Genomic DNA, 13974 nt, shown 5'->3' on the forward strand with positions numbered 1-13974 from the left:
TGAGGTTATGAAAATGAGAGACTCCTTAAAGGAGAAAAATAAATCCCTCAAACTAGAACTGGAATGCAAAAATAAATGAACAAATCACTTGAAGAAACTACAGTCAAACAGGAGAAAGAAATGAATAAAAAGTTCCATAGCCTAAAACTGGACATCCAAATTATGAAGAAAATACAATCTGAGATGATCCAGGAAATGGAAACTTGAGAGAAGAAAACAGGATCTACAGACACGAGTACAACCAACAGAATTCAAGTGCTGGAACAAAGAATATCAGAGATAGAAGATATGATTGAAGAAATGGATACAGCAGGCAAGTAAAATGAAAATCTAAAAAGCTCTTGACACAGACTATCCAAGAAATCTGGGACACTATGAAAAGATCAAACCTAAGAATCATAGTGATAAAAGAAAAAGAAGACTCACAACTGCAAGGCCCAGATAATATTTTCAACAAAATCGTGGGATAAAACTCCCTTAACCTAAAGAAAGAAATGTTCATAATTATACAAGAAGCCTACAGAATTCCAAATAGAATGGACCAGAAAAGAAAATCCATATGCCACATAATAATCAAAACAGTAAACATACAGAACAAAGAAAGAATATTAAAAGCTGAAAGAGAAAAAGGCCAAGTCACATATAAAGGCAAACCTATCAGAATTATACTGGACTTCTCAACAGAGACTATGAAAGGCAGAAGGGCCTGGACAGAAGACATGCAGATACTAAGAAACCACAGATGCCAACACAGACTACTATACCCAGCAAAGCTCTCAATCACAATAGGTGGAGAAAACAATATATTCCATGAAAATAAAACCAAGTTCAAACAGTACCTTACCACAAATTTGGCTCTACAGAAGAAACTAGAAGGAAATTTTCAACCCCAGGAGGACAGTTTAACTCAGGGAAACAAAGGAAATGAATAATCACACACTCACAAAAACAAAAGAAAGGAATCTTAGACACACACACACTACCACTACCAATATAAAAATAATAGGAACCATTAACCACTGGTCATTAATATCACTCAACATCAGTGACCTCACCTCCCCAATGAAAAGACATAGACTAACAGAATGGATGAAAAATAAAGAGGACCTATCAATCTGCTGCATATAAGAAACACACCTCAGCAATAAAGATAAATATTACCTTAGAATAAAGGACTGGAAAAATGTATTCCAAGCAAACAAACCAAAGAAACAAGCTGGAGTAGCCATTCTAATATCTAATAAAATAGGCTTTTAACCAAAACTAATCAAAAGTGATGGGGAAGGAAACTTCATATTCATCAAAGAAAAATTACCCCAAGATGATGCCTCAGTTCTGAACATTTATGCCCCAAATACAGGAGCATCCACATTCATAAATGAAACATTAGTAAAGCTTAAATCACAATTTGAACCCCATACTTTAATAGTGGGAGACTTTAACACCCCACTCTCACCAATAGATAGATCATTGCAGTGGAAAGTAAATGGAGAAACAACGAAACTAACAGACATCATGAACCAAATGGACCTAAGTGAGATATACAGAAATTTTCACTCAAATGAGAAAGAATTCACCTTTTTTTCAGCACCTCTTGGAACCTTCTCTAAAATCGACCATATGTGGGACACCAGAGTTCATGTCAGAGTCAGTCTCCACTCTCCACACGGCTGTAGATAATGCCCTGTCCATTGACTAGATCTGAATAGTGGCTCAATGTTTACTCCATGTATTGTCCTTGGTTGGTGCAGTAGTTTTAGCGGATGCCCCTGGGTCCAGATCTGCCCATCATGATGTTCTTCTTGTAGGTGTCTAGGACCCTCTGGATCCTTCTATTTCTCCATTCTCTCATACTTCTCTCACCTAGATTCCCAATAGGAGATCCCTGCATCTATCCCAATCTTTTTGTAAGTGAAGACTTTCATGCAGCATCCCTTTTGGTCTAGTGTCCAATTATAAGTTAGTATATACCATGTGAGTCTTTCTGAGTCTGGGTTAACTCACTCAGTATGATCATTTCTAGTTCCATCCATTTGCCTGCAAATAAGATACACATTTTTTTGGATCAAATGATGAAAAAAAATAAGACCACCTAAGCAAGTGAAACTAGGAGGAAAAGAGAAGTGGTAATGCTACTTTCTGACAAAGTGAAGTTCAAATCAAAATCAGACAGAAGAAATGAAGAGCTCATCTCCATTGGCTAATGGAGAAATCCATCAGGATGATGCTGGAATAAAAATGTGCATGCACTGAGTCTCATAAAACAAACACTAATAGATACAGAGGACAGACTGACCTCAACATGGCTATAGTTTTGACCGCAAAAATCCATACTAACCAATTGGCAAGCCATTCAGAATAAACAAATGAGGAAACAATGAGCAATCATCAGTTAAATCACACAACAGAACATGTGGACTACAGAACACTCCACCAAACATCACACAAAACAGACTCTTATGAGCAGCACAAGAAACTTTCTCTAAAAGAGAACACATTTTAAGAGATTAAAACAAATCTTACAAAATACAAAACAATTGAAATAAATTCTATTTTTCCTATTGTATCATAATGGAACAAAATTAGAGACAAACAGCAAAGGAGTCTGCAGAGTACATATCAACTTACAAAGATGGAACAAAAAGCTACAGAATGGTCAGTAGTAATTGAAAAAATAGAGGTAAAAAGTTCTTAGAACTTAATGAAAATAAAATTACAATCTACTAGAACTTGGAACTAGTTGTAACAGATGTTTACATCTGTAAATATCTCCATTGGGAAAAAAAACAGAAATAGCAAACCAATAATATAATAGACCATTTTACCTCCTGGTCTTAGAAAACCCAGAATGTGGCAATCTCTGAATCAGTAGATTGAAAAAGTAACAGAGATAAGGTTTCAAGTTATGAGATGGAAATTAAAAACAAAAACAAAAAACAATACAATACTGAAAATCAAAGAAACAGAACACTTGTTCTTTGAAAAGACCAGACAAATATATATATATTTTTCATATATATATATATATATATATATATATATATATATATATATATATATATATATATATAGAGAGAGAGAGAGAGAGAGAGAGAGAGAGAGGGAGGGAGGAGGAGGAGGAGAGAGAGAGAATTTAATAAAATTAGATCTGACAAAGGAGATATCACAATAGAATAGAAATCAAGGGGACAGGTAGAGCTCACCTCCTCTAATGACCCAGGTACAGCTCTCCTACTGTCTCAAGTGGTGAGCGACAAGTGGGGGAAGAGCATCACACCTGCACATATGCCATCTCATGCCATTTTTCTCTTGCTGTGTCCTAGAGGCTGGCTCACATACTCCACTTCCACCCAGAACTACTGTGCTGTTACCCAGACTTTGGGGATATTTTTAATGAAAGAACATTTAACTTTGTCATAAGACATTTTTGGATTTATTCAACTATTTGTGTAGTTTTTGTCCTTGACTCTAATGGTGTGGTCTATGAATTTTGAATTATCCTTCCATTGATGAAATAAAGCCCACTTGGTCATAATGAAAGATATTTTCTTTTTGTTAAATATTTTATTCTTTACATATATATTTATATTATGATACTATACAATAAACTACCTACAACAAGAAGAACCATGAAACAATCAGGAATTATATAAATGTTATATTCTTATGGGTTTTGGCTATTTGTACTAGGCAGCCTTGATTTTTGAGTAGTTTTGCATTTGTTTTCATCAGGGAGATTGGCCCATAATTTTGGTGTCCTTATGTGGCTTTGATATCAGAATAATGCTAGCTTCATAAAAAGAACTTGAGACCATTCCTTCCATTTCTGTTTTATGAAATGTTTTAGAATCATTGGTCTTCTTCAAAGGCTTCAAGGAATTCAGGAGTGACTCCATCTGGACTTCAGGTTGTTTTCAGTTGGGATACTATTATTGTTTCAGTTTCATCCCTCGTTACATATACATTTAAATTATTTATTGTTTTAGTTTAACTTTAGTAGATAGATCATATGTTTCTAGAAATATGGCCATTTAATACTTTATAATTTACTGGAACATAATTTTTTTAAAAATATGCCCAAGTGATCTTCTGGATCAGTTAGAAAGCAAAAACTAAATAAGATGCATGAATATAGGAAAGGGAGATGTGAAATTATCGCTATTAGTAGTCAATATGCTCCTGTACATAAGTGATTCTAAATACTGAATAAGAAAACTCTTGGAGCTGATAAACACTTTTATCAAAGGAGCAGGATATAAAACTCAGCATAGAAAAATCAATAGCCTTTCTGTAAACCAATAAAGATCATGCTGAGAAATAGGTCAGGAAAACACTCTTGTTGACAGAGAGTCACACAGAATCTTAGGATTATCTTCAGTGAGGTGGTAAAAGTTCTCTTCAGTGAAAAGTTTAGAATGTAGAAGGAAAAAAACTGAAGATGTCACTGGATATGGAAAAACTCCCTAATCTCATGGACTGGTCGAATTAACATTGTGAAAAATGGTGCATTAACAAAAGCAATTCATAGATTAAATTCAATCTCTTTCAAACTTCCCATGGTATTTTCCATAGAAATATAAAAATATCCCCCAAAATTCAATGGAATGTATAAAATAATCCAGATACCATAAGTACTTCTGAGAAAGACAAGGAATACTAGGCATTACAATACCTGAGTTCAAATTATATAAAATATCTATAGTAACAGAACCATCATTAAAATATATAAGCATAGACAAGCAGTTAAATGACACAGAACAAAGGACACAGTATTAAGCACAGACATCTACAGCTGTTTGGTGATAGGACCTGGAAAGTCAAGCTGCAACTAATGTGGATGCTTGCTTTGTGAATATCAGCTCTTATAGAATCCAAAGGAGCTGTCCAAGTTGACATGGAGGAATGCAGTCAGTAGTCCTACCCAACTGTTAAGCTCTCAATCACAACAATGACTAGCCTGGTAAGATATCGCCAACTGTGCAATAGTGGCATATATTCTGGAGTTAATCAAGATCTCTCTAATTAGACTTAAGATAATCTTAATAGGAAGGAATTCATGCCTGGTACCATAAGCCTCATATAATGTGTATTGACTGTATTCACTTCCCTTCAAGCTACTTCACTATCCAGCCCCTATCCTTACCCATTCAATGTTGTGTCCTCCTTTTTCCTTTTAACTCAAGTCTGTTTTGTACTACCTATATACTCTTAGAGATATGGTCTTCCACTTTCTCTTAAAGAAGACTGATTCTTCCTTTCCCAAGAACTATCAATTGCCAATTGCTCTGCAGCTATGGGAGGGCCTTCATGATCACCTCCCCTCTCCACGCTGGAATATGTCTGGATTGAGCTTTCATTTGCATGCTGTCGGGCTTGCTGTGAGGTGATATGTGCAACTGCCCTGCTGTGACCAGAAATGACTCGGTTTTTTTTTTTCCTAGTCATTTAAAACCTCTGTCTCTGAAAGGGAGTATGCCATAGATGTTCTATTTAGTGCCAAGCATTCTGTAGCTACTTATTCTCTGCATGTTCACCACTTGTGGGTCTTTGTATTAATTGTCACATACTTCAGAAACAAACTTCTCCAATAAGGGTTGAGAGATATTCCAATCTGTGAGCATAATAATAAAACATTTCCTTTTAGCTGAATTATTATAATAGTTTCTCTTCTAGGACATAGCCACGGGCTCTTGACCCTAATAACAGTAACATTTGTAGTTTTTTTCTTGTGGAGATGTCCTTAAATGCAATAAGATAATACTTATTACTCACATAACACTAGTGCCATATTTGCACCAATGGGCATGTCTTGTCAGGCTGGCCATTATTGTAGATCCCAGGGTTCACAGTTGGTAAGATTTGTGACTACTTATCTCCTCTGGTAGCATGCATAGCACCTCCTAACACAATGAAAGCTATCCAGTAGGGATGCAGCTTCCAGGTAGACATGAGCTTGATTTCTTCATATGTTATGACTCAAGTATATGGTGTCTTCAGTAATAAGGTCTTACATCAATTTCTGGAGCACTTCCAATAGCACTGGCTGTAATGTTTAGTGATCTATAAGATTATACTGACTAACAACTTCAAAAGAGGTATGCCATTTCTGCCACTAATTTTGTTGTTGTTGTTAGCTGGAGGTGTGTAGTTGGTATATTGTCACCTTGTTATAAGGTTATTCCATTTAAACTCTTTTTATATTAGTGTTATATTTTAATATGTATATTTTAGAAAGCTTCTACACATTAGTTTTCCATATGGCTATTGTAAAGGGCATTAATATTAGTCTTTGCTCCTATATCCCTGACCTAATCTGCCCTGCCATCTTATTTTAATCTTTTCTGTTCTTGTATTCTCCATTTACACTATTGCCTTCTGAATTCAATCCCATGGAAGCCCTCTGACTCTACCCCATCATGGCCCTTACTAATTTCATGATGTCTACAGGTAATCCAACTGAATACTCATCCCTTGAAATTAAGAGCTAACATCTACAAATGAGGGAAAATGTGTGACATTTGTCTTTCTGCATCTGTGAATGATATAATTCTGTTTTTCTTAAGGTCTAGATAGTTTTTTATTGTGTAAAAGTACCACATTTTCCTTATCTATTAATCAGTTAATGGATATCATGACAGTTTTTGTTTCTGAGCTGTTGTGAGTAGAGCAACAATCAACATGAATGAGAGCAAGCGTCTCTGTAATACTATGTGGAGTCCATTATGTATGTGCCCTATGTGTTTTGAATGAGAATGGACACCATAGGTTCACATGTTTGGATACTTTTTCTCTCAAGTTTGTGGGATATTTAAGAATGGTTAGGGATGTGGTCTTATCAAAGGAAGTGCTTCACTGGGAATTGAATTTGGGGTTTCAAAACCCATGCCATCCCCAGTTACATTTCTCTAGGTATTATACTTGTGGGATGAGATGTGAACGCTCAGATGCTGCTCCATCACTATGCCTGTCTGTCTGCTTGCTGCCACATTCCACAGTATGATGGTTATGATAACCCTCTGAATTTTAGGTCTATATAAATTCTTCTTTTTTATAAGTAATCTTGGTCATGGTATCTTCACAGTTTTAAAAAAGTAACTGAGACAATACTTACAAGTGCTTGAGCTGGATGGATTTATGAGGTAGGCAAATGTAGGACTATCAAAGAAACAACACTGTTCACAACAGTCTCAAAAAAGTAAACTAGGACTATCAAAGAAACAACACTGTTCACAACAGTCTCAAAAAAGTAAACCTTTGAATAAATATAATTAAGAAAGTAACAGAATTATGCAGTGAAAATTTCATGACTCTGAAAAAAAAAGAGACATTGAAGACGATACAAGAAGATGAAAAGATCTCCCATGTTCATGGATTGGTATTATTAATACACTTAAAATGGTTATTCAACCAAAATAATTTATAGATTCAATTCCTACCAAAATGTCAATGCAACTCTTCCACACAGAAATGCAAAGAGCCCAGGATAACACAAGCAATTCTGAACAACAAAAACACTTGCAGTAGGCATTACCACCCAGTTTAAAGTTATATTATAGAGTTATGTAATAAAACATTCCAAATCTTAGTGCAATTATGGATTTTAAAACTGTTTGTAAGCATAGTGAAAGCTGACCACTAGATCAAAGTTGCTTTTACCAAATGAGACTCTCACATCTATTTTCTCTCCATATGATTCTACAAAGCCAGGAAATTCCTCTTGCTCTATCTTTTCACTAGAGATTAGCTGGCAGAGTGTGACATCTTATTATGAAAATAAACTCACCTATACAAAGTGACAATACATTAAAGGTGTCCTGAAAAGCGTGCTTACCAATAATTTACTGGGAGCCATTGTTTAAAGTCAGTGTACATAGAACAGCAGATTTGGTGCCTTCAAATTTCCTAACAGTTGGATACTTATTCGTTCTTTTAATCAATTAAATTTGTTATACTTAAGTCAATAATGCATACTAATTTCACAGGTAGGAATGTTTTTATGACAGTTACAATACTGACATTCTGACTCTGCAATTCTATCTTATGCTCTTCAGAATGGCTAAGATAAAAAACTCAAATGACAGCACAAAAATGTTAAGAAAGAAAACACTCTTCCATTGCTGGTGGGAGTGAAATATTGTACAACCACCATGGAAACCAATGTGGAATTTTCTCAGAGAATTGGGAACAGGTCTACCTCAAGACTCAGCTACACCAATCCTGGGCGTATATCCAAAAGACACTCCACCATACCACAATGACACTTGCTCAACTATGTTTAAATAAGTTTTATTTGTAATAGACAGAAACTGGAAAGAACATAGATGTCTCTCTACTGAAGAATGGTTATAGAAAATGTGGTACATAATGGAATACTAATCAGCTATTAAAAACAAAATCATCATGCAATCTGCAGGCAAATGAATGGAACTGGAAAAGATTGTCCTGAATGAGGTAACCTAGTTGAAGAAAGACATGCATGATATGTACTCATTTATAAGTGTATATTAACAATTAAGTACAGGATAACCATCCACAGACCCAAAGAATCCAAGAAGGGTACAAGGGAAGATGCTTGCATCTCACTTTGAAGAGGAAATAAAGCCAGACATCTGAAGTAGTTGGAGGGATAGGCCTGGATAGGAGAAGAAGTGAAGAGGGAAACAGAGGTGGAGATCGGGTGTGGGATGAGCAGAGGTATGGGCGGGGGCCTGAGGAGAGGTTAGGAGAGGGGGTTGGTAGACATCAGTGGGGGACATCTCTGGGAGAGAGGCTCCCAGGAATCTATGGGGTGGTGATCCTAGCTGAGACTCCTAGTAGTGGGGGATTAGGGAACTTGAAATGGCCTGCCTCCTATAGTCAGACAGGACTTCCAGTGGAAGGAAGGGGACACCAATGCCATCCCCACACACATACACACAAAAACAAAACCAATGCTGAAATGATTATATACAAACATTAAGACATTCGGCCTGGGGTGTAGTATTTCATCTTTTCATCTCTTCTGGTACTTTCTTCTATTTTTTTATCCTTTAAAAGAATTTTGTGACTATAATACAATTACAGTATTTCTCCCCTCCCTTTCCCACTTCTAAATCCAACCATATATTCCTTCTTACTCTTTTTCAAATTTATTACCTCTTTTTCATTTTTATGTATGTGCATTTGTATTTGTATGTATATACACATATATTAATAAATATTACCTTATTGAACTGTACAGTGTTACTGGTATGCATGTTTCCATGGCTGGCCATTTGGTATTGGATAACCAATTGGTGTGCTTGTCACTAGGGAAGACTATATCTCCCATTCTCAGCATTCCAGAATTGCCTGTAGCTCTTTGTGTAGGGTTAAGACCTTGTGAGTGTTCCCTCATCCACTTTGGCATATCTATTGGTGTTGTCTTTGAGTCTACTTCAAAGCCCAGGAAATCATGGCACCATGTGAGTACCTCACAATAGAACTGAGCTCTTGCTTAGTTCTGTAGATACAAAGATATGGGAAGCCTTTTGTTGCCCACCAAAATAGTCAAACTGCCACTCCTATAATTTAAAAAATAGTTTTACATAAATACATCTGATATTGGTATCAAATAAGAACCATATAAAGAAATGCAAATTGTTATAATCAACTAATAAATAATAGAAAATACTAATGAATCAAAGTATTCCATCTGCAAAGTTAACCTAAAATCAACTCTCACTGATCAAAATGTATCAGTCCACATTGCTTTTTAAAGTTCTTCTCAATTAAACTGCAAATATTTTACTTTTAAATGCAGTACAAACATGTCTAGTCCTAGACTATGGGAATATGGTTAAATTCTTTCTGAACTGAAAGCTTCAGTAACTGTTTAAACTGTTGTTGGGATTTTCTACACAGATAATTTTTTTCTACAAGTAAAAGTTCATGTTATGGAGGAGGGAGGTGAAAGTGTGCTTCCCATGTAATATATGAGAAAAAATAAAACTTTTAAAATAGTAAAACTCTTTTATGTTTTGTTTATCATTTAAAATGGAATTTATGATTGTCCCTAGTTAATTTTGGAATTAGCATTGAAAATATTAAATGACTAACATTTTGTGGAAATTCTGAGTAATAAAAGTACCATTCAAAGGAAATAAATGACAACTGTACATTAACAGAGAGAAGGATCTACATATTTCATTCAGTTAGTTAGGGTTGGAATAGATGTTAAGACAGGACAAATTATGAAAATGTATAATGAACACTATCAAAATTCTTCATGTACTTTACCACAACTGACACTATTCATAAAATAGCAAAATATATTCCAAAAAGTTAATTTTATTTATTTCTTTGCAGGTTTTTTTTGAGATTATAGTTAATTATCATGTTTCTCTCTTCTCCATCCTCTGTCCAAACCCTCCCATATGTTCTTCCCCGAGGTTCTTCAATTTGTGACCCTCATGTTAACTCATAGTTTTTGCCTAATTTTAACCTGGTTAATGCATATAATGCTACCTATATATATTTTTTTCAGAGCTGACCATTTACCACTGTACAACCCATTGATGTGCTTTTCTTTGAGAAATGCTTGCAGATTTTCTTAGTTCCCTATGATTTCTTTGCAAAGGGCTGAAGACTCATGGGCTTTTTTCTATCCAATATGGCATGTCCATTGGTCTTATCCTTGTTTAGCTCACATTTGAACAGTCCTGTTGGTGAGATTTGCAGGTATTGCTTTTAATGTTATTAGCAAACACAATCTCATAGCAGTCTCCAATCTCTAGCTCTTACAATATTTCTGATCCCATCTTCTGCTCCCTATGCATTAGGGCCTTGGGTATTGGAGTGTGTTATAGAAGAATGCATTGGATCTAAGCTTCACAACATTGCACTTTGATTGGTTGGAGTTTTTGGTAGTACGGAAACAGTACTTCATCTGTTGCAGAGAAGGCAGTAAAGTATGGTGGTTTAGTGAATTAGAAGTTATAGATTCTTCTCCAAAATCCATGACTTCCTTAAAACCCAGCAAAATGCTGGGTTTTCAGTACCAAGCATGAGACTTATATGACTGAGTTTGTAAGTCCAATTACAGGTGTTTTTGTTTACGACCAAACTTAGTGTGCCACTACTAAACTTGTATGGTTATTGTGCCATCCTGATCATCGACATGGTTTATAAGCATCATAGGTAGGTAAGACTTTAGGCTGTATCCCTCTGGAATTTTGCATGGTGCCTTCTGGTACCACAAAAGCTAGTTCTCAAGGAAAGTCTTACTTGGGAGATTCTGTGACCTGTTTCTGAATTATACAGTGTCTTTATCAATAGACAATTACCTTTTATCTCTCAGGGGCAACCAAGTGCAACAGCAATAGACTGTATGTTTGGAGAGTCTCTTGGATAGCCCTAGACAAAAACTCAAAGAAGGACTTCTTGTGTCTGGTGTTGGGACTTTTGTTAGGTGGCCTTTGGATCTTGGATAAAGCACCATCAGACTAGATGAGAAAAGTTCATTAAAACAATATATGCATATTTATACACAGAATTATGTGTTTTGTAGGATTTTCGTAAACAGTTTGGTCATTGTGTGTCTCCATAACAATAGAAAGTAACTAAGACAATGAATAATGAATATGTGGTACATATACACTATGGAATACTACTCAACTACAACTAAATGTGAAATTATGAACTTTTTAGGTAAACAGATTGAACCAGAAAAGAATTTATTGTGTGAAGTAACCCAGAGCTTGAAGGACAAATGTAGCATGTTCTTTCTTATTGCAAGCTCATATCTCCAAATCATCAACAAAATTAAATAGGACAACAATAAACATTGCCAATCAAGTATCTGTGGAATAGGTTGTCATGTTCTTTGACTATATGTCAAGGAGTGGTATAGCTGGTTCATGTGGTAGTTTTTTGAGAGTTCCCCACATTAATTTCTATATAGGTGGCACCAGTATGCACTCTCACAAATAGTGAGTGAGGGTTCCTTTTCCCCATTTGTTATAAATTGCTTCACTGATTGATATTGATAATGGTGTATGCTAAAATCTCATAGTTATATTTATTTGGATTTCATTAATTGCTAGAGGTGATGAGTATTTTTTGAGCTGTTTCTTAACCATTATTTTTTTCATCTTATGAAAAATCACAGTCCAATTCTTCAAATTGCTCATTGTCCTTTGAAGGTTTTCTTTTTTGTATATTCTGGGTATTAATTCTTTGTCAGGTGTATTGCTGGCAAAGATTCTCTCCCATTCTATGGCCTTCATCTTCACCTTCAGTTGATTGTTTAGTTAGGTATCCAAAGCTTTTTATTTTCATAAGGTCGCACTTGTCAATTGTTGGCCTTAATTCTTGATCAAATGAAGTTCTATTTAGGGAAATAGTTATTTCAATTGTGTAATATATAATACTGCTTATGTTTTCTTCTAGAAGTTTCAATATTTCATGTTTCACTTTAGGCCTTTGTTCTACTTTGAGTTAGTTTGTGGGCAAGATGGAGTCTAATATCATTCCTGTGTGTGTGGACATCTAGTTTTTCCTGTACATTTGTTGAAGATGCTCTCTTTTTTCTGGCATCTGTTTGTAGTGTCTCTGTCAAATATTCAGTAACTGAAGGTAAACGTGCTCATGTTTGGACCTTTGATTTTTAGATACATGTCTGTTTTGTTTTGCCAGTACTGTACTGTTTTTGTTACCATGGCTTTGTAATATATCTTAAGATATGGAATTGTAATCTCTCTAGTACTGGAGTTTTGCCTAAGATATTTTTGGTTGCCTGTGGTTGCTTTTCATTACATATGGATTATTTGGATAGTTTTTTTTCAGTTGTACAAAGACTGAGATGGCTATTTTGGATTGGTGTTGCATTTAATCTATGATTCCATTTTGGTAGAATGATCAATTTTTACAACGTTAATTCTACAAATGGGCATAGAGTGCCGTTTTCACTCTCTAGAGTCTATCTTTTTCTTCAAAAACGTAAAGTTCTCATTGTAGAAGTCCATCACTTCCTTGGTTAAGTTTATTCCTAGATATTTTATTTTATTTTGAGGATATTGTGATTATAGACGTGTCCATGATCTACTTCTCTGATAATATTTGTTGATGTATAGGAAATATGCTGATTTGTGTTAGTTGATTCTGTATTTTTCTCATTGCTAATCTTTTTATTGTTTCCAGAAACTTTCTGAAATAATTTTGGGAATCTGTATTGAGTAGAATTACATCATATGTAAATAGGGATGATTTGGCTTCTTTCTCTATTTGTATTACCTTTAACTTCCTTCTCTTGCATTATTGCTCCAGCTAATACTTCAAGTTCAATGCTGAAAAACAGTGGGGGCATGGCCTTGTCTATCTCTATACTTAGATTTTATGAATAATAGATTGGTGAGTAGGTCTGTTTTTGAAAAAAGCAGGTCTAACATTATGATATAAGATGAAAATAGAAGAATCTCAACTGGGTCTGTGGGTTCTTCTTCATTCCTTTCTGATGAGTAAAGCAGAGCCCTGTGCAATACAATATACACCCATATCAAACACAGTAAGTCAGAAAATTTCTTCATGTCCTGCTCACAGAAGCATGTGGAGTGAGTGACAGGAGCAACTGCTGATTCTATTGGTGTCTTTGGAGGATTCAAGCAACTACAAATGATTCTGGGTAAATGAATTTTATTTTCTATTTTGTGAAAGAAAAGTCCAAGGACAAGAAGTCAGAAAGACAATATTACTTTTGAGGACCTCTTAGTATCCTCCCCCACAACCAAGGGGAAAGTCATCAGCAAGTTAAAAATCCCACTCTAGGTCCCCATTTTCTGGTCCCCACAATTAATATGGCATGTGCTTGTTCTCTTGCATAAAAAGAATGTGTAAGCAAAAACTGCATCTTAAAATTACATAAACCCCTTTCACTGGATAATTTCAACCATCAAAGCAGAATATGTCTTATATTATTTGTTATTTCAGGCAAATTAAATGTTGATGTTGGTATTTTAA

The sequence above is a fragment of the Acomys minous genome, assembly GCF_964271855.1.
Source record: "Acomys minous genome assembly, chromosome: 2".
Lineage (NCBI taxonomy): Eukaryota > Metazoa > Chordata > Mammalia > Rodentia > Muridae > Acomys > Acomys minous.